Raw genomic sequence first — 2,374 nt, 5'->3', positions numbered from 1 at the left:
GCTGCGGAGCTCCATGTTCAACAATGTACGATGAACGGTATGCTCCGAAACACTTGTGCGTGCAGCATTGTGCTCTTTGGGCAGAGATGCCATAGATCACCATCTGTCCTACTTTACAGAGCACACAAGCCCCGAACTCCACCTTCTGTCAAGAATCGCGGAAGTCCCACCATTTAGCGCCTAGTGGTAGTTTGAAACTTCCTGGCAGATTAAAACTGTGTGCCGGACCGAGACTCGAACTCGGGACCTTTGCCTTTCGCGGGCAAGTGCTCTACCAACTGAGCTACCCGAGCACGACTCACGACCCGTCCTCACAGCTTTACTTCTGCCAGTACCTCGTCTCCTGCCTTCCAAACTTTACAGAAGCTCTCCTGCGAACCTTCCGCCAGGAAGTTTCATATCAGTGCACACTCCGCTGCAGAGTGAAAATCTCCTTCTAGTGGTAGTTTCATTTTCTTTTCCCTGTTTCCGTAGATACTCACGACAGAAGCAAGTGAATATTCGACCAGCTTCCCTATTTTCGAGAAACTCGTTCACAGGCTCTGTAATAATAATCTGCCCATTGTCATTGTCATCTCTATGGATTTCCCCATTTGCAGCCCATCTCTTAGCTAGCATGATCCCCCGTCCGTATCCTGTCCGCTTACGTACTTTTTGTGGCATCCAACGTCGCAATGGGCGGTGGTCATTATGTTTTGGGTTATCAGCGTAAGTGCAATAAATGTATTTATACAATCGCACCAAAAAGTATTTGCACAGCTACATTTCAGTGGTTGTAGATTAAACGAAACATACCGGGTGATCAAAAAGTCAGTTGTTGTTGTTGTTGTGGTCTTCAGTCCTGAGACTGGTTTGATGCAGCTCTCCATGCTACTCTATCCTGTGCAAGCTTTTTCATCTCCCAGTACCTACTGCAACCTACATCCTTCTGAATCTGCTTAGTGTATTCATCTCTTGGTCTCCCTCTACGATTTTTACCCTCCACGCTGCCCTCCAATACTAAATTGGTGATCCCTTGATGCCTCAGAACATGTCCTACCAACCGATCCCTTCTTCTGGTCAAGTTGTGCCACAAACTTCTCTTCTCCCCAATCCTATTCAATACTTCCTCATTAGTTATGTGATCTACCCACCTAATCTTCAGCATTCTTCTATAGCACCACATTTCGAAAGCTTCTATTCTCTTCTTGTCCAAACTATTTATCGTCCATGTTTCACTTCCATACATGGCTACCCTCCATACGAATACTTTCAGAAACGACTTCCTGACACTTAAATCAATACTGGATGTTAACAAATTTCTCTTCTTCAGAAACGCTTTCCTTGCCATTGCCAGCCTACATTTTATATCCTCTCTACTTCGACCATCATCAGTTATTTTGCTCCCCAAATAGCAAAACTCCTTTACTACTTTAAGTAAGATGCCTCATTTCCTAATCTAATTCCCTCAGCATCACCCGACTTAATTAGACTACATTCCATTATCCTTGTTTTGCTTTTGTTGATGTTCATCTTATATCCTCCTTTCAAGACACTGTCCATTCCATTCAACTGCTCTTCCAAGTCCTTTGCTGTCTCTGACAGAATTACAATGTCATCGGCGAACCTCAAAGTTTTTATTTCTTCTCCATGAATTTTAATACCTACTCCTAATTTTTCTTTTGTTTCCTTTACTGCTTGCTCAATATACAGATTGAACAACATCGGGGAGAGGCTACAACCTTGTCTTACTCCCTTCCCGACCACTGCTTCCCTTTCATGTCCCTCGACTCTTATAACTGCCATCTGGTTTCTGTACAAATTGTAAATAGCCTTTCGCTCCCTGTATTTTACCCCTGCCACCTTTAGAATTTGAAAGAGAGAATTCCAGTCAACATTGTCAAAAGCTTTCTCTAAGTCTACAAATGCTAGAAACGTAGGTTTGCCTTTCCTTAATCTTTCTTCTAAGATAAGTCGTAAGGTCAGTATTGCCTCACGTGTTCCAGTGTTTCTACGGAATCCAAACTGATCTTCCCCGAGGTTGGCTTCTACTACTTTTTCCATTCGTCTGTACAGAATTCGTGTTAGTATTTTGCAGCTGTGACTTATTAAGCTGATAGTTCGATAATTTTCACATCTGTCAACACCTGCTTTCTTTGGGATTGGAATTATTATATTCTTCTTAAAATCTTCTTAAAATCAGTCAGTATAAATTTGAAAACTGAATAAATCACGGAATAATGTAGATAGAGAGGTACAAATTGACACACATGCTTGGAATGACATGGGGTTTTATTAGAACCAAAAAAATACAAAAGTTCAAAAAATGTCCGACAGATGGCGCTTCATCTGATCAGAATAGCAATAATTAGCATAACAAAGTAAGACAAAGCAA

The 2,374-nt window shown here is 41.9% G+C and overlaps 1 non-coding gene across 1 annotated transcript; it reads right to left on the bottom strand.

Moving 5' to 3' along the window:
• Window positions 1-219: 219 nt before the first annotated feature.
• On the bottom strand, window positions 220-294 carry Trnas-cga (transfer RNA serine (anticodon CGA)). The gene has a single exon. It is a non-coding gene; the product is annotated as a tRNA-Ser (tRNA).
• Between the last annotated feature and the right edge of the window lie 2,080 nt (window positions 295-2,374).

This window comes from Schistocerca serialis, chromosome 1 (assembly GCF_023864345.2).
Source record: "Schistocerca serialis cubense isolate TAMUIC-IGC-003099 chromosome 1, iqSchSeri2.2, whole genome shotgun sequence".
Lineage (NCBI taxonomy): Eukaryota > Metazoa > Arthropoda > Insecta > Orthoptera > Acrididae > Schistocerca > Schistocerca serialis.
This window is presented reverse-complemented; position numbering and strand designations above follow the sequence as displayed.